At 44.9% G+C, this 26,349-nt stretch overlaps 1 pseudogene; it reads right to left on the bottom strand.

Annotated features, from left to right (window-relative positions):
* The window catches only part of LOC142074961 (phospholipid-transporting ATPase ID-like), a 131,322-nt pseudogene that overhangs the window by 44,824 nt on the left and 60,149 nt on the right, over positions 1-26,349 (bottom strand).

Raw genomic sequence — 26,349 nt, 5'->3', positions numbered from 1 at the left:
TAGTGAACTCTTCATGAACTTATTTCCTCTTTACCTTATAGGGTCGCAATTTATCCCTGAGCCATGCTTGGACCACGTTTGTTTATAGTTTCCATAGCTAAAATTAATTATCACTAAATCTAACAATACCTCTAAAACACACAGTTTATAATTAATTACTACTCCACACAATTACAAACACACACCTGTTAGTTACCTAACTTCTAAGCAACAAATCTTCATTGTTTAAAATTACAGAAGCGAACAATATAGAATCCGCAACAAACTAAACTATCTATCACCATAGTGTTCTTAAATTAAAACATATACATCTTGATCTCCTCCAATCAAACACCCACTCACTAACTTCATCATTCTGATTTCTTATTAACTGGTTTTTAACCCAGTTCTGGGCAAGGGCTATACACAGAACAATAACACTTTGAAGATTATAGTTGATTATAATTAACATTATCAATTCCCCCCTTTGAGACTTATGATGTTAGGCATCATGAGTCTCATAACACTTATTTTCTAATATTTGTTCTACAAAAAAATACAAATTGAATCATACAACATGTAATCATAACTAAAATAACGATCAATACCACAAACAAAAATAATTGTCTAAGCCAATTTAAATTTGGAAGCCACAAAAATAACCAAGAAAATCTAATCCTTCCCGTTCTTTAAATCCAAATACCAAATCTTTTAATTGTTGGATTTTCTTCTCCGCTAACTGTCAATTATCACTTAAGTTCTGCAATACTAAAAGAAAACATGTTGGTCACTTTTCGGGCTAAAATTTCTCAGATATTTAAATTTCTATCCCATTTTGCCAATAGAAATTGGGATTCAGCTTTACTGATTGTCACAATAATATCAACAGGCTCTACATTTTCTACTCCTAAACCCACAATTTCCTAATTAATTTGGTTTCCCTTCTAACAATAAATATTTTAAATATCACAAATAATTCAGCAACATCTCTGGTGACTCATCAAGTACACCTTAAAGTTAATTTCAGTGGTTCCTTAGGTATAGATGTCCACAGGTATTTTTTTTTATTCTGGTGTAATGAATCCAAAAGTATACTCCTCCTAATTTTACAGCAGTGTTTGTTGTTAATAACATTTGGAAGAGTCCTCTTCACTTTTCTCCAAAGGGGTTGCCCTTCCACGTTCGCAGGTAGATTTGGTCTCCTGGACTGAATGAATGTACCAGAAATTCAAGGGGTAAAAGTGTATTCAGTTAACACTTTTTCTCCTATTATGTGCATTTGTTCAAACCTTCCTGTTAAATTGATATTATAAGGTTTACTACACAAAATTCCAAATGGACTTACTTTTTCTCTAGCTTTTGGGGTTACCCTAATTCTTAACAAGGCAAGTGGTAAAGCTTCAATCCATTTTAATTGAGCTTCCTGACATATTTTAGAAATTTATCTCTTCTAATAGTTGGTTACTCAGATTCTTAATAACCTCCGCTACAAAATGTGGGCTTCTATCAAAGGACATCTTTAAAAGGACTCCAAATCTTAAAATAATTTCTTTCAACAAATGTTTTACAACTTCTTTTGCCTTGTTGGTTCGACACGGGAAAGCTTCCGGCCATCCAGAGAAGGTATCTACCAATACCAATAGATATCGGTATTGGTTACATCGCGGTAACTCTGAAAAATCTATTTGCCAATATTCACCGGGAGTTATGCCTCTCTTTACCTCTCCAGGAGGGGGTCGAATTTGTATTTTCGGATTGTTCCTAAGACAAATCTCACATTTATTACTCACACTTTTAGCAATCAATAACATTTTAGTTCCTGTCGCATATCGTTTTACTGATTCCACCATTGCCTCTACTTCCATATGTGTTTCAGCATGGGTTTTGACCATTAATTTCTTCATAATTTCAGGGGTTACTATACATTGTCCATGTGAAGTTATCCACCATCCTTGATCATTCTTCTTACAATGTAATAACATAACTAATTTATTTTCTTTCTCATTATAATTTGGGGATTCCACCTGAATTTCTTTTGATGGAATTAAAACATAAATCATAGTATTTAATGCTACACGTTTAGCAGCCTCATCTGCTTTCTGATTTCCTTGTATTACTTTTGAGTCCCCTTTTTGATGAGCCTTAGAATGAATCACTGCAACTTCTTTAGGTTTCTGTACTGCTTCCAACAAATTTAAAATCTCTGTTCGATATTTTATAGGAATACCACTGGCAGACAAAAGTCCTCACTCCTTCCATATTGCTCCATGAGCATGCACAACTCCAAAAGCATATTTAGAATCTGTATAGATGTTGACTCTTTTACCTTTAGCCAAATTTAAGGCTTTTGTCAGGGCTATAATTTCTGCCTTCTGGGCGGATGTATTTGGAGGTAATGCTTTTACTTCTCGATCTTCAGTTAAAGTTACCACGGCATAGCCAGCCCTCCTTTCTCCTTTTACAACAAAGCTGCTTCCATCAGTAAATAATTCTTCATCCGGAGTTTGGAGAGGGACATCTTTCAGATCTGGCCTGCTGGCATATACCTGTTCAATAACTTGTAAACAATCATGGTTAAGATCACTCTCTTCTTCACTTGGCATTAAAGAGGCAGGATTTAAAATTGTACTCACTTTCAAAATGATGTCGTCTTGTTCCACTAACAAAGCCTGATATAGTAACAAACGACTAGGGGTAAGCCAATGATGTCCTTTTTGTTCCAGTACTGCAAGTACCGCATGTGGGATGTAAACCATTATTTTCTGTCCCAATGTCAATTTTCTAGCTTCTTGAATGATGAGAACCGTTGCCGCAACTGCCCGCAAGCAACTAGGCCATCCTGAGCTTACTTTATCTAATTGTTTAGAAAAGTAAGCCACTGGTCTTTTCTAGTCTCCCAAAAGTTGAGTCAAAACCCCCATAGCTACATGTCAGATATCCTGCTGGGAGTCTGTTATAGACCACCTAGCCAGGACGAGGAGGCAGACGAAATATTCTACCAAAGGCTGGCAGATGTCTCACAGTCGCTAGCCCTTGTTCTCGTGGGGGACTTGAACTTTCCGGATGTCTGCTGGAAATACCACACGGCAGAGAGGAAACAGTCGAGGAGGTTCCTGGAGTGTGTGGAAGATAGATAACTTCCTGACGCAGCTGGTAAGCGAGCCCACTAGGGGAGGTGCCTCACTTGACCTGCTGTTCACAAACAGAGAAGGACTGGTGGGAGATGTGGTGGTCGGAGGCCATCTTGGGCTTAGGAACCATAAAATGGTAGAATTCTCGATTCTTGGTGAAGTAAGGAGGGGGGCCAGCAAAACCGCTACCATGGACTTCCAGAGGGCGGACTTTGGCCTGCTCAGGACACTGGTCGAGAGGGTCCCTTGGGAGGCAGTCCTGAAGGGCAAAGGGGTCCAGGAAGGCTGGATGTTCTTCAAGAAGGAAGTCTTAAAGGCGCAGGAGCAGGCTGTCCCCATGTGCCACAAGAAGAACGGGCAGGGAAGACGACCGGCCTGGCTGAATGGGGAGCTCTGGCTGGGACTCAGGAAAAAAAGGAGAGTTTATCACCTTTGGAAGAAGGGGCAGGCAACTCAAGAAGAGTACAGGGATCTCGTTAGGTCGTGCAGAGAGGAAATTAGAAAGGCAAAAGCCCAGCTAGAACTCAACCTGGCCACTGTCGTGAGAGACAACAAAAAATGCTTTTACAAGTATATTAATGACAAAAGGAGAGCCAAGGAGAATCTCCATCCTTTATTGGATGCGGGGGGGAACGCTGCCACCAAGGACGAGGATAAGGCTGAGGTACTCAACGCCTTCTTTGCCTCAGTCTTAAATAGTCAGAGCAGTTATCCTCAGGGTACTCAGCCCCCTGAGCTGGAAGACAGGGACGACGAGCAGGATAAACCCCCCATAATCCAAGAGGAAGCAGTTAACGACCTGCTACGCCACCCGGACGCTCACAAGTCTATGGGGCCGTATGGGATCCACCCGAGGGTACTGAGGGAGCTGGCGGAGGAGCTTGCCAAGCCACTCTCCATCATTTACCAGCAATCCTGGTTAACAGGGGAGGTCCTGGACGACTGGAGGCTTGCCAATGTGACGCCCATCTACAAGAAGGGCCGGAAGGAGGATCCAGGGAACTACAGGCCGGTCAACCTGACCTCGGTGCCGGGGAAGATCATGGAGCGGTTTGTTTTGAGGGCGCTCACGAGCCATGTCCGGGACAACCAGGGGATCAGGCCCAGCCAGCACGGGTTCATGGAAGGCAGGTCCTGCTTGACCAACCGGATCTCCTTCTATGACCAGGTGACCCGCCTAGTGGATGAGGGAAAGGCTGTGGATGTGGTCTACCTGGACTTCAGTAAAGCCTTTGACACTGTCTCCCACAGCATTCTCCTAGAGAAGCTGGCGGCTCACGGCCTAGACAGGTACACTCTTCGCTGGGTAAAAAACTGGCTGGATGGCCAAGCCCAGAGAGTTGTGGTGAACGGAGTTAAATCCAGTTGGCGGCCGGTCACGAGCGGTGTTCCCCAGGGCTCAGTTCTGGGGCCGGTCCTGTTCAATATCTTTATCAACGATCTGGACAAGGGTATCGAGTGCTCCCTCAGTAAGTTTGCAGACGACACCAAGTTGGGCGGGAGTGTTGATCTGCTCGAGGGTAGGAAGGCTCTGCAGAGGGACCTGGACAGGCTGGATCGATGGGCCGAGGCCAACTGTATGAGGTTCAACAAGGCCAAGTGCCGGGTCCTGCACTTGGGTCACAACAACCCCAGGCAACGCTACAGGCTTGGGGAAGAGTGGCTGGAAAGCTGCCCGGAGGAAAAGGACCTGGGGGTGCTGGTTGACAGCCGGCTGAACATGAGCCTGCAGTGTGCCCAGGTGGCCAAGAAGGCCAACGACATCCTGGCCTGTATCAGAAATGGTGTGGCCAGCAGGAGCAGGGAGGTGATTGTGCCCCTGTACTCGGCACTGGTGAGGCCGCACCTCGAATACTGTGTTCCGTTTTGGGCCCCTCACTACAAGAAGGACATTGAGGTGCTGGAGTGTGTCCAGAGAAGGACAACGAAGCTGGTGAAGGGCCTGGAGCACAAGTCTTATGAGGAGCGGCTGAGGGAACTGGGGTTGTTTAGTCTGGAGAAGAGGAGGCTGAGGGGGGACCTCATCGTGCTCTACAACTACCTGGAAGGAGGTTGTAGTGAGGTGGGTGTTGGTCTCTTCTGCCAAGTAACTAGCGATAGGACGAGAGGAAATGGCCTCAAGTTGCGCCAAGGGAGGTTTAGGCTGGACATTAGGAGAAATTTCTTTACTGAAAGAGTGGTCAGGCCTTGGAACAGGCTGCCCAGGGAAGTGGTGGAGTCACCATCCCTGGAAGTATTTAAAAGACGTGTAGATGAGGCACTTAGGGAAATGGTTTATTGGACATGGTGTGTTGGGTTGACGGTTGGACTTGATGATCTTAGAGGTCTTTTCCAACCTTAATGATTCTATGATTCTATGTCTCTTCTCATGAACAAATAACTCAAAGGATTTGGTCAGATTTGGGAGTCCTAAAGCTGGAGCTTTCATTAAAGTCTGTTTAATGTCATCAAAACTTTTTCGGCACTCTGGATTCCATTCTAACAATTCTTCAGGGCCTTTGGTTGCCTCATACAATGGTTTTGCCATCAAACCATAATTTGGAATCCAAAGGCGACACCATCCAGCCATTCCTAGAAATCCTCTCAACTCTCTTTTGGATTGAGGGGGTGCCATCCTGCAAATGGCTTCTTTTATATCATTTCCCAATCTTCGTTGTCCTTGGGAAATCTCAAACCCCAAATAAATTACAGTTTGTTTTGCAATTTGTGCTTTCTTCTCTGACACCCTGTCCCCAGCCATTCCCAAAAATTTTAGGAGGCTAACAGTCGTCTTTTTGCAGATCTCAATAGTATCTGCTCCCAATAGGATGTCATCAACATACTGAAGGAGGGTGATTTGATCTTCCTTACCGGACCACTGTTCCAGTTCCTTATTCAGAGCTGCTCCAAAGATGGTTGGGCTATTTTTAAACCCTTGTGGCAGCACAGTCCAGCAGAGCTGAGTTCTCCTCACAGTCAACGGATCTTCCCATTCAAAGGCAAAAACCTTTTGACTGTTTTCTTCCAGAGCTATACAAAAGAAAGCATCTTGCAAATCTATAACAGAGAAATGTGCATTTGATTCATTGATAGTTGTTAGGAGCATATATGGATTAGGGACTACTGGATGAATGTCCACCACTAACTGGTTTATTGCTTTTAGATCTTGAACCAGCCTATATCCTTGGTTATGTGGCTTTTTCACTGGAAGGATAGGAGTATTATAATCAGATTGACATTCTCTTAAAAGCCCATATTTAATAAAATTATTTATTATTGGTTCCAAACCTTTTCTGGCTTCTGTACTAATAGGATATTGTTTCTTTCTTAGCGGTCGAACTCCTGTTTTCAATTCAACTTTTACCGGTTCCACATATTTTGCTCTTCCTGGTTTCTCTGTTGCCCAAACAAAAGGGTAAACTGCATCTTTAATTTCTTCTGGAATTTCTTCAGATTCATCTGTGTTTGTCTGTAATAAATAAACTTGGGCTTGCCAGGCGTTAGCTTCAGGAAAATGAACTTGGATTCTTCCTTTTTTAAAGTTAATTTGTGCTCCCAATTTATTCAATAAATCCCATCCTAAGAGAGGCACGGTGCATTCCGGTATATATAAAAATTCATGCATCAATGTTTTTCCTCCAATTTTACATTTTAAAGGTTTCAAAAAAGGCCTTACCTCTTTCTTTCCCGTGACCCCAACAATAGATACGTTAAATTTACCCATTGGTCCTTTACCTGTGTTTATAACAGAATATTTTGCTCCAGTATTGTCGTGGTTTAACCCCAGCCAGCAAAAATAAACCCCAAGTAGCCGCTCGATCAACCCCCCCCTGGTGGGATGGGGGAGAGAATCGGGAGGGCACAAATAGGAAAGCTCCCGGGGTTGAGATAAAAACAGTTTAATAATTGAAATAAAACGAAGTAGAACAGTAATAATAGCAATGAGAACAACAACAATAACAGAATACACAAAGCAGGGAATGCACAATGCAACTGCTCACCGACCGCCGACCGTGTGTCACGAACGGGGGGCGAGCCCCACCCCCCACCTGGTTTTTATACTGAGCATGATGTCACATGATATAGAATACCCCATTGGCCAGCTAGGTCCAGCACCCTGGCTGTGCTCCCCCCTCCCGGTGCAAGTATCACCCAGCAACAGCCAAAGCATCAATGGGCCACCAAAGCTCCTTTCACACCAAACCCAAAACACAGCACACCCCCAAGCTACTGGGAAGAAAGTCAACTCTGTTCCAGCCGGAACCAGGACAAGTATCTACTAAAAAATCAACTACGTCATCACGCAGCTTGTCCCGGTTTCGGCTGGGATAGGGTTAAATTTCTTCCTAGTGCTGTGTTTTGGATTTAGTATGAGGAGAATGTTGATAACACACTGATGTTTTCAGTTGTTGCTAAGTGCCCTCCTAGTCCAAGGACAGCTCCCATGCCTACTGACTGAGCTAGGTACACAAGATGGGAGGGAACATAATCAGGACAGCCAGTCCAGCTGGCTAATGGGGTATTCCATACCATGTGACGTCATGCTCAGTATATGAATGGTAGGCGTGATCCAGGAAGTGCCGATCGCTACTTGGTTATCGGTCAGCGTGGGTGGTGAGCAATTGCATGTGCATCGCTCATTTTGTATATTCTATCATTATTTATTATCATTATTTTCCCTTTTCTGTTCTATTAAACTGTCTTTATCTCAACCCACGAGTTTTTCTCACTCTTACCCTTCCGATTCTCTCCCCGTCCCACTGGGGGGGCGGGGGGAGTGAGTGAGCGGCTGCGTGGTATTTGGCTGCCTGCCAGGTTAAACCACGACAGTCCTTTTTGGCATCCAACGTGGGGCTCGAAGGGTTGAGATAACGATAGATCTGACCAAAGTGTGTTAAGGCAAAATTGTTATAAGCATTCGTTATATTGATTGGTCACAATGTTGATGTATTGGCTCTCAAAGTTTTGGGGCTGGCTCTCAATGTTGGGTCATGTAATACCTTGCTTGCAGTATGTGTTCCCTTTTGTACTGTTTATCATCAGTCGTAACTGGGCCAAGATTATCATTTTGCTGCTCTTTTATGAGGTGATAAAATCATTGGTCATAAGTCTAATCTGGTATCTGTACTCGGTACTGCCGTCATTTCTGTACATGGGGAACCACCTCTTAGAAATTATTAGTAATTGCACTTTTTTCTCCTCAGAGAATGAATTTAAGGGGGAGACAGGATGGGACACTTTCTCCCACTTATTCATCTTCCCTTCCATATTGTCAGAAACTCCTTTTTCTTCTATCCTCTTCACGAAGATGTCCACAATATTCCCTGAGAATTTTGACTATCCTTGGGATGTTCAAACAAGCATGTTCATATTGCTATGTCTCCTGAATGTTGTTCAGGCCTTGTTTAGGGTTAAACAACTCTTCAGGAATACTGTCCAGAGATCAACCCTCAGGAACAACAAAAGAGGGAGGGCAAACGGCGCTGCCTCGTCGGGGCGGGCGGAGCGGCGAGTCTCAGAGGCAGTGGGCAGCGGGAGATCAACCCCGGCAACAGACACGGTAGCTACTCAAAACCCCACGAAAGGTACTGCGGCAACTTCAACCCCCACGACAACCCCTGTGGCTACTCAAACCTCGGCAACAGTCACCGTAGCTTCTCCAACCCCTGCGACAGGCACTGCAGCCACTCAAACTCCAGCAACAGTCACTACAGTTACTCCAACCCCCATGACAAGCACTGCAGCTACCCAAACCCCAGCAACAGGCACTACAGCTGAACCAGAGTACCAACCCTTGCTGGTATCCGTTGCTGCTGTACAGAAGAGGAAATCTTGGAAGCGGAGATCAGGTCGTTTACAAAGGGATGATGAAAGAGCAGAGCCATCACGAGGAGAGGAGGAGGAAGAGGAAGAACTCATAAACAAGACAGAAACCACCCGATCCCTATCCCTGAGTGAGCTGCGAGATATGCGGAAAGATTTCAGCCGTCATCCAGGGGAGCATATTGTTACCTGGCTGCTCTGATGCTGGGATAATGGGGCCAGTAGCCTGGAATTAGAGGGGAAGGAAGCCAAACAGCTGGGATCCCTTGCTAGGGAAGGAGGCATTGACAAAGCAATTGGAAAAGGGACACAGGTCCTCAGCCTCTGGAGGCGACTGCTGTCAGGCGTGAAGGAAAGGTATCCCTTCAAGGAAGATGTTATTATCGCCCAAGCAACTGGACCACTATGGAGAGAGGTATCCAGTACCTGAGAGAACTATGCGTGCTGGAGGTAGTTTATAGTGACCTGGACAACAACCAAACGCCCAAAGATGCAGATGACGTCCAGTGCACGCGACCCATGTGGCGGAAGTTGGTACGGAGTGCACCAGCATCGTATGCCAGTTCATTGGCAGTACTGTCCTGGGCAGAGGAAGAAGCACCAACAGTGGATGTCTTAGTTAGCAGACTTCGGGATTTCGAAGAAACTATCTCCTCCTCCCTTGTCTCGGCTGTGGAGAAACTGTCCCGGGAGGTCCAGCAACTCAAAGACGATAGGTCCTATTCTCCACCTGTACGGACCAGTATCTCAGCCATTAGGAGTCAGCGTTTTTCTCCTCAAGAGAAAGGATATCGAAAGTACACACCACGGGGCACCCTGTGGTTTTACCTGCGTGACCATGGAGAGGACATGAGGCAGTGGGATGGAAAACCTACCTTGACCCTAGAGGCACGTGTACGTGAGTTGCAAGGAAAAACAATGACACAAGGGGGTTCTCTCAGGAAAAATGCTGCTCCAGTTGTCAGGAAAACCCTGTCTCACGACAGTCCAGGTTCCAGTGAACAGTTCCCCAGACAGAGTAGAAGGGCTGATCTTATTTTGGACTGTAATGAAGGAATTCTGGACTCACGTTTGCAAGAAGTGAGAAGCGGATACTATGACCAGAACTAGAGGGGCCCTGCCTCCGGCCAGGTGGAGGAAAGGGTCAACCGGGTTTACTGGACTGTGTGGATTCGATGGCCTGGCACATCAGAGCCACAGGAGTATAAGGCTCTCGTAGACACTGGTGCACAGTGTACCCTGATACCATCAAGCTATAAAGGGGCCGAACCCATTTGTATTTCTGGAGTGACAGGGGGATCCCAAGAGTTAACTGTATTGGAGGCCAAAGTGAGCCTAACCAGGAACGAGTGGCAGAAGCACCCCATTGTGACTGGCCCAGAGGCTCCGTGCATCCTTGGCATAGACTACCTCAGGAGAGGGTATTTCAAGGACCCAAAAGGGTACCGGTGGGCTTTTGGTATAGCTGCCCTGGAGACGGAGGAAATTAAACAGCTGTCCACCTTGCCCGGTCTCTCGGAGGACCCTTCTGTTGTGGGGTTGCTGAGGGCTGAAGAACAGCAGGTACCAATCGCTACCACAAGAGTGCACCGGCGGCAATATTGCACCAACCGAGACTCCCTGACCCCCATCCATGAGCTGATTCGTCGACTGGAGAGCCAAGGAGTGATCAGCAAGACTCGCTCACCCTTTAACAGTCCCATATGGCCAGTGCGAAAGTCCAATGGAGAGTGGAGACTAACAGTAGACTGTCGTGGCCTGAACGAAGTCATGTCGCCACTGAGTGCTGCCGTGCCGGACATGCTAGAACTTCAATACGAACTGGAGTCAAAGGCAGCCAAGTGGTACGCCACAATTGACATTGCTAATGCCTTCTTCTCAGTCCCTTTGGCGGCAGAGTGCAGGCCACAGTTTGCTTTCACTTGGAGGGGCGTCCAGTACACCTGGAACCGACTGCCCCAGGGGTGGAAACACAGCCCTACCATTTGCCATGGACTGATCCACACCGCACTGGAACAGGGTGAGGCTCCAGAACACCTGCAATACATTGATGACATCATCGTGTGGGGCAACACAGCAGAAGTTGTTTTTGAGAAAGGGGAGAGAATAATTCAAATCCTTCTGAAGGCCGGTTTTGCCGTAAAACAAAGTAAGGTCAAGGGACCTGCACAGGAGATCCAGTTTTTAGGAATAAAATGGCAAGATGGACGTCGTCAGATCCCAACGGATGTGATCAACAAAATAACAGCCATGTCCCCACCAACTAGCAAAAGGGAAACACAAGCTTTCTTAGTCGTGGTGGGCTTTTGGAGAATGCATATTCCGGATTACAGTCAGATCGTAAGCCCCCTCTATCACGTGACCAGGAAGAAGAACGACTTCAAATGGGGCCCTGAGCAACAACAAGCCTTTGAACAAATTAAACAGGAGATAGTTCAGGCAGTAGCCCTTGGGCCAGTCTGGGCAGGACAAGATGTGAAGAATGTGCTCTACACCGTAGCCGGGGAGAATGGCCCTACCTGGAGACTCCAGCAGAAAGCACTGGGGGAGACTCGAGGTCGACCCTTAGGGTTCTGGAGTCAGGGATACAGAGGATCCGAGGCCCGCTACACTCCAACTGAGAAGGAGATATTGGCAGCATATGAAGGGGTTCGAGCTGCTTTGGAAGTGGTTGGTACTGAAGCACAGCTCCTCCTGGCACCCCGACTGACGGTGCTGGGCTGGATGTTCAAAGGGAGGGTCCCCTCTACACATCATGCAACCGATGCTACGTGGAGTAAGTGGGTCGCGCTGATCACACAACGGGCCCGAATAGGAAACCCCAGTCGCCCAGGAATCTTGGAGGTGATCACGAACTGGCCAGAAGGCAAAGATTTTGGAATATCCCCAGAGGAGGAGGTGACGCATGCTGAAGAGGCCCCACTGTATAATAAACTACCAGAAAACGAGAAGCAATATGCCCTGTTCACTGATGGGTCCTGTTGCCTTGTGGGAAAGCATCGGAGGTGGAAAGCTGCTGTATGGAGTCCTATATGCCAAGTTGCAGAAACTGCTGAAGGAGAAGGTGAATCGAGTCAGTTTGCAGAGGTGAAAGCCATCCAGCTGGCCTTGGACATTGCGGAACGAGAAAAATGGCCAGTACTTTATCTGTATACTGACTCATGGATGGTGGCAAATGCCCTGTGGGGGTGGTTGCAGCAGTGGAAGAAGAACAACTGGCAGCACAGAGGTAAACCCATCTGGGCTGCTGCATTGTGGCAAGATATTGCTGCCCGGGTAGAGAACCTGGTTGTAAAAGTACGTCACGTAGATGCTCACGTACCCAAGAGTCGGGCCACTGAACAACATCAGAAAAACCAGCAGGTGGACCAGGCTGCTAAGATTGAAGTGGCTCAGGTGGATCTGGACTGGCAACATAAGGGTGAATTATTTATAGCTTGGTGGGCCCATGATGCCTCAGGCCATCAAGGAAGAGATGCAACATATAGATGGGCTCGTGATCGAGGGGTGGACTTGACCATGGACGCTATTGCACAGGTTATCCATGAATGTGAAACGTGTGCTGCAATCAAGCAAGCCAAGTGAGTAAAGCCTCTTTGGTATGGAGGACGATGGTTGAAATACAAATATGGGGAGGCCTGGCAGATTGATTATATCACACTCCCACAAACCCGCCACGGCAAGCGCTATGTGCTCACCATGGTGGAAGCAACCACCAGCTGGCTATAAACATACCCTGTGCCCCATGCCACAGCCCGGAACACCATCCTGGGCCTTGAAAAGCAAGTCCTGTGGCGACATGGCACCCCAGAAAGAAGTGAGTCAGACAACGGGACTCACTTCCGAAACACTCTCATAGACACCTGGGCCAAAGAGCACGGCATTGAGTGGGTCTATCACATCCCCTACCATGCACCAGCCTCCGGGAAAATCGAACGATACAATGGACTGCTAAAGACTACACTGAGGGCAATGGGTGGTGGGACATTCAAGTATTTGGGACACACATTTAGCAAAAGCCACCTGGTTAGTCAACACTAGGGGGTCTGTTAATCGAGCTGGCCCTGCCCAATCAAGACTCTTACGTACTGTAGATGGAGATAAAGTCCCTGTCGTGCACATAAGAAATATGCTGGGGAAGACAGTCTGGGTTACTCCTGCCTCTGGCAAGGGAAAACCCATCCGTGGGATTGCTTTTGCTCAGGGACCTGGGTGCACTTGGTGGGTGATGCGAAAGGATGGGGAGGTCCGGTGTGTACCTCAAGGGGATTTGATTTTGGGTGAAAACAGCCAATGAACTGGATTGTATGATGTCAATTGTTATATGATATTGTATATCATTATTTCTATGGTTGCTATCAATGGTATAGCAGTGAGAATCACCCAGTTTAACGAAGAATGAACTAACTCTGATGAAACCGAGCAAAGTGCAATGATGATAGAACTGAAAAAGTGCAGCAGTACCGAAATGAGAACTGGCTTCAGGATGCAACAGCCCAACACCACACACCATTTTTCTGGCCCTGAAAGACTGTTATGACAGATGGAGCCCAAAGTCGTGGACTAAATGAACTCAATGGACATTTGTATATATTTATGTATGTATATGTATTATATGTATATATGTATGTATATGTATTATATATGTATATATATAAAAAGATAGTGGTGATTAATTGAAATATATCGAAAAATGTGAGACCTAAGCATAACGTAAATGGTATGGAATAAGGGGTGGATACTGTCCCTGTTTCGGCTGGGATAGGGTTAAATTTCTTCCTAGTGCTGTGTTTTGGATTTAGTATAAGAAGAATGTTGATAACACACTGATGTTTTCAGTTGTTGCTAAGTACCCTGCTAGTCCAAGGACATCTCCCATGCCTACTGACTGAGCTAGGTACACGAGATGGGAGGGAACATAATCAGGACAGCCAGCCCAGCTGGCTAATGGGGTATTCCATACCATGTGACGTCATGCTCAGTATATGAACGGTAGGCGTGATCCAGGAAGTGCCGATCGCTACTTGGTTATCGGTCAGCGCGGGTGGTGAGCAATTGCATTGTGCATCACTCATTTTGTATATTCTATCATTATTTATTATTATTATTTTCCCTTTTTCTGTTCTATTAAACTGTCTTTATCTCAACCCACGAGTTTTTCTCACTCTTACCCTTCCGATTCTCTCCCCGTCCCACTGGGGGGGCGGGGGGAGTGAGTGAGCGGCTGTGTGGTATTTGGCTGCCTGCCAGGTTAAACCACGACATAGCTTTACTGGAACCATGGGCTCAGCTGGGAAAATATCATTTTCTACCCCCGGTCCCCATCATTCAGAATCTCCTCCCATCATAAGTAAATCAGCTTCAGGTGGTATCTGCTGTGGCTGAGTCACGACTGCTTCTTTGTTCTTTGGACACTCACTCTTCCAGTGTCCTTGTTTCTTACATACAGCACATTGATTAAATCCTAATGGGGTATATTGTTTAAACATATCTCTACCTCCTCTACCTTTTCCTCTCAAATATCCTCTCCCTCTCAAATATCATCTACCTCTTCCTCCAGCTGATCCTTGGGCATTTACAAAAGCAGTTGCTAGAATAGCAGCTTTTTGTTTCCTGTCTTTTATTTTTTCTTTTTCCTGATTTTTCTTTTCCTCCTCTTCCCTATTATTATACACCTTATAAGCAATTTCAATTAACTGTGATATAGTCATTCCTGTAATCCCATCCACTTTCTGCAATTTCTTTTGAATATCTGGAGCAGCTTGCCCTACAAACAAAGTAGTAAATATTGCTCTATTCTCATCACTCTCAGGATCTAAGTCTGTCCATTTCCTAGCTGCCTCACATAATCGTTCATAAAAGGTGGATGGGTCCTCTGTTTTTCCTTGAATCATTTGAGTCAATTCCGCCAAATTCTTTGGGCAGGATATTCCATTCTTTACTCCATACAAAATTAATTGTTGATACTGTTTAATCATCAATTTCCCATCATTACTATTAGGATTCCAGTTTGGGTCTTGAGTTGGCATAAAATGAGCAGGACCTTCTCTTGCATTTATTCTCTCATTTTCCATATTTGCTTTTTCTAATACTACCCTCTTTTCTTCAGGAGTAAACAAATTATTCAAAAGAATTTGAATATCTTGCCAATCTGGATTATGATTTTCAATAATTGTTCGAAAAGATCTATACACCTTTTCAGGATTCTCTCTATATGATCCTGCTAACTCCTTCCAATTCATTAAATCAGAAGTTGTAAACGGTACTTTCACAAATACTGGCTCCCCCCTTGGGCCCACTGCCTGGCGAAGGGGTGCTAACAATACAGACCCTTGCTGGGTTCTAGTCCTGCCAGCTATCGGACGAAAAATATTGCTTCCTCTTGCTTCGGTTTCAGAAGTTTCATTTTTATTTGGTGGTACTAACATTTGTGTATCCTCCTCTTCTTCTCCTAGTTTTAAACATCATTTTCCTATGCTACAAGCAGAACAACAATGCACTTTTGGTTCCTTATTTTCCATCATCATCATCACCACATTAGAATCTGGATCTAAAAGTTTACATTTTCTCCAAATTTCATGATCATTTCTCAAAGAAAAAAACAAATCTACATAAGGTACCTCATCCTATTTTCCTTGTCTTTTACAAAATAACATTAATTGTGAAATAGTATTATATTGCAAGGTTCCCAATTCTGGCCATTTTTCCTCATCTTCTAATTTATACATTGGCCACCATCTAGTACAATATTCAATTAATTTATCCTTTCTCAAAGGATCACCCCCAAATTTTCCCCAATGTTTAATGATGCATCCTAAGGGGGAACAAGGTGTTACTTTTGATGGTTGAGCTCCCATATCTTTACCAAAAAAGAACGTTCTTAACCACAACTTCATATACTCCAGTCGTCACTGTCAAACGCATATGAATATACCGGTTTACCCCTGGCGCCTACAACTTCATATACTCCAGTTGTCACTGTCAAACGCATATGAATATACCTCTTTACCTGTGGCCACAATTCCTTACCAAATGCATACACAATTTTTTATCCCAAAACAATATCTCATTTACCTTAGCGTTGCACCGTTGAGTCGCTCACCTGCTCTGGTCGGGGAGAATACTCACGGAGTCCCCGATCAAAAGGTCGGTGCGCGCTGGAGTCCAGAGAGCAGGGTCTCCCCACCGAGAGCCGGCAAGTCGATCCGGGCAAGGCTTCACAGCAGTCCCATCTGGGTCGCCAAAAACTGTTGTCCAAAAAGCGGATTCGTGCCCGGCGTGCAAGTAACCAATTCCACACGCTCAGGAGAGATATTGTTTTATTCAGGCCTGGGTGCTCGGTGGACTTGCCACAAATCAAGCACACCTGGTCTAGTCACCTTTCTGTTTATATCCATGCTTCTCATACATATTTTAAATTTTTCTTTTATTTATTCATTACATTTCCGAGAACTAATTATAATATTACGTCATCCTAGACACATGCGCACTAAAGTCTGTAGGGTCTTCTTGAGGGTCTCGAGTGGTCTCTGGTGGTCGGCAGGGTAGTGAACTCTTCATGAACTTATTTCCTCTTTACCTTATAGGGTCGCAATTTATCCCTGAGCCATGCTTGGACCACGTTTGTTTATAGTTTCCATAGCTAAAATTAATTATCACTAAATCTAACAATACCTCTAAAACACACAGTTTATAATTAATTACTACTCCACACAATTACAAACACACACCTGTTAGTTACCTAACTTCTAAGCAACAAATCTTCATTGTTTAAAATTACAGAAGCGAACAATATAGAATCCGCAACAAACTAAACTATCTATCACCATAGTGTTCTTAAATTAAAACATATACATCTTGATCTCCTCCAATCAAACACCCACTCACTAACTTCATCATTCTGATTTCTTATTAACTGGTTTTTAACCCAGTTCTGGGCAAGGGCTATACACAGAACAATAACACTTTGAAGATTATAGTTGATTATAATTAACATTAACAAAGCGAGCAGTAGAATTACAGAAGTGAGCAGTATGGAATAGTAGATACTGTACCTACTGCATCACTAGCAGGAGTCTGCTACACACAGGGACTTCTGCTCTTGCCCATCAGCCTGACTATGATACTTGGCAATCCTCTATGTCTCCACAAGACCCTTCTACTTCCTTGCTGACTCTGGCTCTCATACCCATTCTCTGTCACAAGCCAGACTTACTTTCCTACACCCACCCTCTGTTTCTCCCTGCAGCACCTTCTGGAAGTAAAGTCGGAGTACAGAGAAGGGTGTGGTGTAAACAGTGTTTTCTTCTGAGCCACACTTCTTCCTGCTGTGAGCCTGTGACCTCTTCTCTACTTAGGCCATGAGCTTCATAACCCTTACTTGCAAAGCAGCTGGCTCCTTACCCTCCTAAACCTCCATGTCTTTCCTGCTTTGAACATGACTCACACAGCATTTGCACGATGTATTCTCTGGACTGGATGATTATCATTTTCCACTACTCTCTTGAGACCCAGAAGAGTAGTAGGCTCTGCCCCATGGACTATGCAACTTCCAGAGATCAGCAGCTTCTAGGCTCACACTTATTTCTTCCCAGGCCCTGCTAGCATCCTGAGCGTACAGCTAATGGAAGGAGCAACAGTGCAGCTCCCAGGATGTCTGAGATTTCAGGAAAGCACTGCTGTGAGTACAAAAGCTGAATTGCTTCCCCTCAGATCCCACATGTCCTTTTCATTCATTATTCATGGCTCTCAAACACAGGCAGATCCCCAGGGCATTCAAAAAGCTGTAACAACACTCATGGAGAAAAGAATGACTTGAAGATCACAGTTTAGCCCTATTTCAAATTGACACAAACATGTTCATGGACATCATCTCCCAGTCCTGCCCAGGGCTGCAAGAACAAAGACGACACTCTCTGAAATGGAGGGGCACCTGGGGATTATTCACTGCCTGCCATTTCAAAGACAGAAAAATAAATAGATCAGCCATTTGCACATACAAAGGATAGCTATAAAATATTTGTGTCCACCTCATCTCCCTTAGGCTCTGGTATGTCACTTCATCATGAGAAGCTACTCTGACACCCACGTGAGTTAAAATAAAACCAATCCCCTCCACTGATGGTTGACATCTGTCCTGGTTCCGGCTGGGACAGAGTTAACTTTCTTCCCAGTAGCTTGGGGGGTGTGCTGTGTTTTGGGTTTGGTGTGAATGGAGCGTTGATGGTCCATTGATGCTTTGGCTGTTGCTGGGTGGTGCTTGCACCGGGGATGGGGGAGCACAGCCGGGGTGGTGGACCCAGCTGGCCAATGGGGTATTCTATACCATGTGACATCATGCTCAGTATAAAAAACAGGGGTGTGGGGGGGCTCGCTCCCCGTTCGTGACACGCGGTCGGCGGTCGGTGAGCAGTTGCATTGTGCATTGCCTGCTTTGTATATTCTGTTATTGTTGTTGTTCTCATTGTTATTATTACTGTTCTACTTCATTTTATTTCAATTATTAAACTGTTTTTATCTCAACCTGGGAGTTTTCCTCCTTGTGCCCTCCCAATTCTCTCCCCCATCCCACCGGAGTGGAGGGTGAGCGAGCAGCTGCGTGGGGTTTATTTGCTGGCTGGGGTTAAACCACGACAACATCCCAGTTACCAGTGAAAACCCAGGACTGCCATATTTCTAACCGCTCCCGTCACACAACCCACTGAGCTGTTTGCAGAGAAATGTTTACTGAAGTCATACTGAGCTGTTTATTGACAAACCACTGTCCTCGCTGCCTCCCCCAGAGCTTGCCCCAAATTCTGTGAAATACCAACCATTAGATCTTTTTCAATGTCTTCATATAACTCCGACAATTTATCTTCCTGTCCTTCCAAGGCAGTGCTTGCTTCATGGTGACACGTGATCCAGTCCCAAAAGCAGTCTTCGTCCAAGTTTTTATAGGCCACCACGAGTGTCCTCAAACCTTCACCAGCAAACCCCTGCGAGACAGTGGTGAGGCAGAATAGGTCAAAGAAGAACAGTCTGCTCACTTGGGCTTACATAGGACCCTCAGAAAGCAAATGGCTATTTGTAAAAGCTTCTTGCCTGAAGTCTGCAGAGGAATGGTGAAAAATTCACACCTTAGATCACAAACCTTGGAGTACTTTTTAAAAACTAGTTCCAGATCACTTTATCATTGCCATCCATGGTCCTTACAAAGAACAAATTCAAAAGGACTTTCCTACTTTCTGGCTCTAAAGCTTTACATTAACCAGGCAGTTGTTTCCCAGGTTCATATTTCTCAACATAAGGTTCAGAATAGTGAGATCTAAACAAACACTGAACACAGCCTTGAATTTTGGACCTGGGCTCAACATTTTTTAGGGTACAAATGCTGGCTGAAATGCACAGCCTGAGCACAATCGGTCATGACATCCCAGCAAGTCCTTGTAAGTGTGCTTTCTGCAGATATATAATTGATGGTATGGACCTCAGTGTTTGGTGGAATAACAGAGATCCCTTTGTGAAAACTGAGGCGTTCCCCCAGGCTTGAAGTAAAGGTGCATCAGGAACAGGCCACATCCACAGCCCATCTCCCTCTGCTCTGCCCTCTCCTTTGCCAGCAACTTTCTCTGGCTCCCCCAGGCAGTGAGCACAGATGTTTGTGCTATTACACAACCCCTCTGGCAAAACTTTCTGTTACCTTGCGCTCTGCACTGTACCAGCAGGATCTGGCATCACAAGGGGGAGTAAATATTGGCCAAAACATCCACTTGTGTGAGTAACCACCCCCCAGTGCACACCATCAACAATATAAAAGGCCACAAGTTTGAGTGATGCTTTTTCCTTGCTGCCCAGTCAATATGTCCCTATATGATCTGGAAGAAGGGGAGGCAAGTGAGAGTATATCCCAGCGCCTGCTCAGTCCCTTCTGACTGAGACCTCTCATAGAATCATAGAATCATAGAATCATACAGGTTGGAAAAGACCTCTAAGATCATCGTGTCCAACCGTCAACCCAACACCACCATGCCCACTACACCATGTCCCTAAGGGCCTCATCTACACGTCTTTTAAATACCTCCAGGGATGGTGACTCCACCACTTCCCTGGGCAGCCTGTTCCAAGGCCTGACCACTCTTTCAGTAAAGAAATTTTTCCTAATGTTCAATCTAAACCTCCCTTGGCGCAACTTGAGGCCATTTCCTCTTGTCCTATCGCTAGTTACTTGGGAGAAGAGACCAACACCCACCTCGCTACAACCTCCCTTCAATCGCAATCACTGCAGATCTGAATTGTATTCAAGAATGTAAACAGCTCTATGGCCCTTTACTGATCACCTGAGTTATTCCAATCCAAGGCATGCTTGAATGCATCGGGTGCATGCGTTGTACAGTAACAGCAGACTTGGATAGAATTTAGTTGCCAAAACACAGATGCGTAGAGCCATTTCAGGTGTTTCACCTATTCTGCCTGGCTTCCAGCTCCTACTCCAGAGGAATACAGGTCTTCTGAATGTCCTGCTGTTACCGTAAGTCAGTGAAATAAGAAATCTCTAAGACTTGTTTTGGAGTTTTAGAAAGCAGGCATTCTTTAATGCGGTGCCGGGCGCACCAAATTACTCAACCATAGAAGTTATATACAATTAGAATATACATGTTCATTACATTTCCGAGAAATAATCTAAATATTCATGTTATTTCCCGGAATTCATTAACATATGCAGAAGTCTTTGACGCATGCGCCCTTGTGTTCATTGGTGGTCTTTCAGGGTCTTCTGGTGGTCTTTCAGGGTCCTCTGGTGGTTGTCGATAGTCTTCCTCACAGTGCCCTTTAGTTGAACTCAGTCTTTACGCATGCTCAGTTTTAACCCTTGGCTTAATTAGCACAATTCTCATTAGCACAAACTAGCTTAGGCTGGCACAACCCCCTTGTCTATTCTACTCAAGATACAAGGTTAGCTTCCTCATCTATTTTACGCAGAATACAAAGTTTCAAGGCCTTTTTATCTACTGAATGTCCGGCCTATCTATTCATAAAGCATTCCTAACCCATCTACATCATTTCAACCGAAGAATCATATGTCTCTTCACTGTTCCTTTGTAATTGGTATCACTGCATTGTATTTGCCATACGTGTCCAGGTGTCCTGGACATCCTAGAGCAGTTCAAAAGGCACCTGGTGCCCATGCTTAGGCAACTGATTTGAGACCTAAGGCTTTATAAATTAATTTCCCTCTCCATTCCCCATGAAAAAAAAATTAGTGCTTGGATACTGCTTCTGAAATCTGTTTTTTGTCTCAATACAAATTACATTTCCATACGTGGAGAAAAGGAAACCATCAAATGCAGAGATGTTGTGCAGAAGGAAACACTTACATTTAGGTGTTCTGTGGTCTCCTCTTTGAGAGAATCACAGGATGAATGAAGCAGTTCATACAGAATGGTATCACTCCCCTTGCAGTACAAAGTCAAGTCACCTTCTGGACTCCGCACTACAAGGAAGAGGAAGAGAAATGCTACAAATCCCAGACTGAGGCACTTGGGATTCACAGCACTTGCATCAAAAGAAAGAAAGGTTTTTAGAGGCATCCAATACTTGGCCAGGTGTTGGCAAACTCCCAGGAATCAAGATAATGCAACTACTCTCTACCTTAGTGGTAGCAGCACAGGCAACTGTACCCAGATTGCATTGGTCTGAGCAGAAGTTCTGTTAGACTACATGGTTCCTGCAAGCAGCACTTCGGGCAGGACATCTGCATTCAAAAGTCAAGAACAATTTGTTCTTAGGGAACTGGTCCTCCTGCTGCTATTGCTCCTACCAGTAAAGGTACTACCACTCTCTTGCTACAGTTATGATATTCCAATTCCTGAAGTATCTGAGGACATTGGAGGGTTAATAAAGGCTATATGAGATTTTTTGAATTATTTCACCATTTTCTTTTTGGGAAAGTGGGCTTCTCTACTCGTCTTTGCTTTCTCCTTTCCCACTTCCTCAGATTTCACTGACAATTTTGAAGCTGATTAGAAGGAAGGCCTTTCCTGCATTGTCATGAAGGAGGTAAGATATGTAAAAAGCTTAGTGTCTTCAGGAGGCTGCTCCATCATTGTGGTCCAGACGTTAAAATGTTCTCCAACCTGCCTAAGTTAAGTATTTATTTAGCACTATTGCTGTGTAATTGAAAAGTCAAGGTGGCCCATCTCAAGCGCTCAGTATTAAATGTTATTCAGAAAGCATTGCAAAGGGAAAGGCATCACAGCAGAATGATGCGACGAGCGAGGGAAGGCAGGCAGTCGACTCAATGTGAGTGATAAGGCCAGCTTCAACTTTATTGTAAAACCCTACACATATTTATACACTAAGTTCTACCTTATGCATACTTGTCTCACAATCATTGGCTTAGCTCTAAAAATTACATTATCATATTCCTCCTACTTTCGGTTACTGCTACGTGGTCCGGGTTCCATCCTGTTTTCCTTATACTGTACTTTCTCAAAGTTGCTTATCTGCACAGAGCAAGGTCAGCATAACTTTCTTTTCTCCCTTGTCAGCATGACTCAGAATTTTCCCACCGCGGCCTAGTCTGGCTAATTTTCTCCAACATTTCCCCCTTTTTCTTTTTGGACCACCAATACATTGTGGTTCATTTTTACAACATTATTTAAAATACAGTGATATGCTATTTTTACTATAACTATAATTGTTAATAGAATACCAAGCCAGCGCTTGCTCAGTGCCTATGTTAGGCACTAGGGAAGCAAATACATTGGCTGTGGTTGATCATAATTCTATATTGTAAAAGGTGAAACAACAGTCCAACCGGTGGTATTAACAAAAGGGTTGTTATCAGTGCAGCTGCGTATGCCGATCAATGACTGAAAGGTCTGGGCCTGTGCGGCAAAGCGGCTAAAGCTGCCAAACACAAAACATGTCTGAGTAGTAACATTATCAGTTGCATTTCCAATTTTTTCTGACCCCAAAAGGTCAATTTCTTGGGGGTCCCAAGGGAGAGTATGATTTAGGGCTCTTATTAGTTGTACCGAGCAATTTGCTACAGTAACATTTATACAATTAACTGTTACAGACGTCCAATTATCAACATCTCTGGCAATAATTTCAGGAAAGCCTATCAGACATGTTTTAAAGGGCTCAGTTGCCGTAGCTGAACTCAGGCAAAAATCTGTCATCCCAGTTTTATTTGCCCACGCCACCCATAAGTTCGCACGGCTGGGCAACGGCATCGCTGGGATCAGTACAGACAGAGCTGCATTGATCATCATCAGCAACAGCAGCTTTGGTCCAGCGGCTTGGAATCCACTTCGGCCCTGTGGGAGTAAGTACACACATATAACCTCTACCCATATACTTCACTTCTGCTGGACCTTTCCACAGTCCGGTTGCTGGATCTCTATACATAACGAAAACTGGCTTGTCATCCTTATTTTCTTTAGGATAACCATGCACCCATGCTGGTGGCTCTTTCTGATCTGCAAAAATACGTAAATGATTTAGCACAAAAAGAGTCTTAACAAGTCTTTCTTGTACATCTGAGATTTCCCTAAATTTTTGCAAATATTGTTTCAGCGTTTGATGCGCCCTTTCAATGATAGCTTGTCCCGTGGGTGAGTGCGGAATACCAGCAGTATGTCGCACTCCCCATGTTTGGAAAAAACGTTTCACTTTGGCGCTTATGTATGCAGGGCCATTGTCAGTTTTTATCGTTTGTGGCACTCCCATAACTGCAAAACAACTAGTCAAATCTCGCATTACGTGGAGTGCTCGTTCTCCTGTTTGTGCCGTGGCCCATATAAATTTGCTATAGGTGTCAATCGTAACATGTATATATCTCAGTCTGCCAAAGTCAGCAACGTGAGTCACATCCACTTGCCACAATTCTCTGGCCTCGAGTCCCCTGGGATTCACGCCGATTCCGAGACCAGGCCCATGGTGGCTACACGTAGGACAGGCCCGCACAATCCCCTTGGCTTCTTCTATGGTGATATTGAACTGTCGGTGCAAGCCTCGCGCATTTTGGTGAAAAGCACTGTGTGCCTCCCGTGCCTTCACAAACTCATTCAGGGGAGCCGCCATGGACACGAGTTGGTCAGCACGTGCATTCCCTTCTCCAAGTCCCTCAGACCACTTGTGGCTTCTGATATGTATGATACAATAGGATAGCGTGCGTTGTTGTATGGCTGATTGCAATTGTCGAAGTAGCTCAAACAGTCGCAGGTTCTGCACTTCCTTGATTCGAGCGTCTTCAATGCGATTTACAATACCTGCTACATACATTGAGTCAGTTACTATATTCAGTTCCTTGTGCATCCATTGCAAAAATGACCAAACAACAGCAGCCAGTTCTAATGTTTGTAGAGAGTCACCTGTTTCTGCTTGAAGGAGTTGATGTTTCCACTGACCATCTTCGTGCCACGTTGCTGTCGCTTTTCGTGACCTTTTTCCTGCGTCTGTGTATATTGTAACAGCATTTGATAGAGGCCGTTCACTGCGTTTCGGCCGCTCTATCCAAGCGTTATTACTAATCCATTTTAGCAAAGGTGCTTTTAGTGACTCTACCTTAATGTCCAGAGCCTCACTCAGTAGACTCAACTGTAATGCCGGTGATCTTTGCAACCACCACTCTAGGTCTTCCCTACGTATTGGTAAATACACAACATTTGGTTCTGTTCCGGTAATCTGCAAGATGCGTGACCTCCCTTTCCGGATGATCTCCGCTAAATTTCGTGTCTTCTCTTGAATTGTAGTCTTTGGTTGCATTCCGGTAAATATCCATTCTAATACTCTCACAGTCTCCCCCTTTTTCTTTTTGCACTGCGTGAGTGCACCAATAAAATGTGTGGGGCCGTGCAAAACGGTTAAGTCCACAGGTAAGTCAGGGTCAATACGATCCACTGCTCGGTCAACGATGCGGGTACTGAGTTTCTGAATCATGGTTCTCTGTGGCTTCGTCAGAGTGACGACGCTGGTTGGATCGGTTCCTTTTAATAGGGGACGCAAAACCTCTAACTCATCATTTGTAATTCCTGCCACAGGACGCAGCCATTGCAAGTCACCGAGTAGTTTTTGTGCATCATTCAAGGTGCGAATCTCTGTTCGAATGGTTAATTTTTGCAGGCTCACTTGCGATTCAGAAATGTTCCAGCCAAGGTATTTCCACACTGGCGAGCGCTGGATTTTTTCTACTGCTATCACGAGATTTTTTGCTTGAAGCTGCTGCTGTAAAAATGTTTCTTGTTGTGTCGAGAAAGGCTGCTCTTGTGCAAACAAAATATCGTCCATATAGTGATAGACAGTTGTCTGGGGCCATGCCTCTCGAACAGGCCGTAATGCTGCATCAACAAACAATTGACATAAGGTGGGACTATTTTTCATGCCTTGAGGCAATACAGTCCATTCAAACCGCAAAGCAGGGCCTTCTCTGTTGATAGGTGGTAAGGTAAAAGCAAATCTTCGAGTGTCACCGGGGTGCAACTGAATTGTAAAGAAGCAGTCTTTCAGATCAATTATTAAAAGATGCCATCCTATGGGCAACATGGCCGGATTTGGAAGGCCAGGTTGCAGGGCTCCCATAGCTTGCATCTGTTGATTCAGTGCCCTTAGATCGTGAAGTAGTCGATACTTCCCGGATTTTTTCTTAATTATAAATATGGGTGTGTTCCACGGACTGGTAGAAGGTTTGAGATGACCTTGCATCAGTTGCTCTTGCACCAACAGATGTGCTCGTTGCAGACTTTCCTTTTTCAACGGCCACTGCCCGATCCATACAGGCTCGTTCGTTAGCCACGTCAGTGGGATCGGGAAAGTCCATGTGGCAGTGACCGTACCTAAAAAGGTGGTTCTGTAGTGAGAACAACTCCCAATTGGTTTAGCACATCTCGTCCAATAAGTGCATTAACTCCTGTTGGTAGGGGCATAACTGTCACATAAATTGACGCAATTCTCCCATCAATGATGATTTGTATTCTTTGTTGACTACGTTGAACAGATGCCGTTCCTCCTACTCCTTCTACTCCTCCTATTGCGTTCTGCAAGGGCCAGTGATTAGGCCACTGGTTATTGGCGATGATGGTAATGTCGGCACCCGTGTCTAAAAGTGCTGATAATTGTTTTTGATCAGTTCCATGTAAAAGCGTGACGTGAGCGAGTGGACGCTGGTTCATTGGTATAGACAACATTGCCAGTCCTCCTGTAGATCCAAATCCACTAGATCCGCGAAATTGAGTCGTCTCTGCTGCCATCTGCTGGGTTAATTGTTGAATAGGTACAAGTTGAGCGATGCGGCTTCCCTTCGGGATATAAACTGGTGGGAAGTTTGTTTGTACAACTATACAGATCTCTCCTGTAAAGTCACAATCGATAAGTCCTGGTAAAATAAAAAGTCCTTGGAGACCACTGGATGATCGCCCCAACAACAACGCTCCATGAGATTGTCCGTTGATAA

The sequence above is a fragment of the Calonectris borealis genome, chromosome W, assembly GCF_964195595.1.
Source record: "Calonectris borealis chromosome W, bCalBor7.hap1.2, whole genome shotgun sequence".
Taxonomy (NCBI): domain Eukaryota; kingdom Metazoa; phylum Chordata; class Aves; order Procellariiformes; family Procellariidae; genus Calonectris; species Calonectris borealis.
The sequence above is the reverse complement of the archived record's forward strand: the minus strand, read 5'-3'. Positions and strand labels throughout refer to the sequence as shown.